Here is a 699-nt window from a genome sequence, read left to right on the forward strand (position 1 = left end):
CTTCCACCAGCACCTTTGGATGAAGACGTAGAACTCTCAGCTCTGCCTGCGCCATGCCTGCCTGGATATTGCTATGCTCCCACCTTGATGATACTGGACTGTGCCTCTGACCTGTAATCCAGCCCCAATTAAATGTTGTTTTTATAAGGCTTGCCTTGGTCATGGTGTCTGTTCACATCAGTAAAACCCTGATTAAGACACACACAAATACAATTCCATCTCTAACAACAGAAATTTCAGGAAGTGACAATGACTTTTCCTTGCTATCTATTAACATCAATGGACTCACTTCCTCCAAAAAAGACATAGACAAACAGACTGGGTAAGTAAACAGGACCCAGCATTTTGCTGCATACGGGAAAACCACCTCAGTAACAAAGACAGACTACCTTAGAATAAAATTTTAGAAAACAATTTTCCAGGGAAGTGATCCCAAGAAATGAGCTGGAGTAGCAATTCTAATAGAAAATAAAATAAACTTTCAGCCAAAAGTGATCAAGGAAGGACATTTCATACTGGCCAAAAGAAAAGTCTACCAAAATGAACTCTCAGTTCTGAACATTGATGCTCCAAATGCAAGGGAATTTAGTAAAGTTTCATGAAAGAAACTTTACTAAGCTCAAAGCACACTTTGCACCCCACACAATAGTAGTGGGAGACTTCAACACTCCACTCTCAGCAATGGACCAATTATGGAAA

The sequence above is a fragment of the Mus caroli genome, unplaced genomic scaffold (genome assembly GCF_900094665.2).
Source record: "Mus caroli unplaced genomic scaffold, CAROLI_EIJ_v1.1 scaffold_18015_1, whole genome shotgun sequence".
Lineage (NCBI taxonomy): Eukaryota > Metazoa > Chordata > Mammalia > Rodentia > Muridae > Mus > Mus caroli.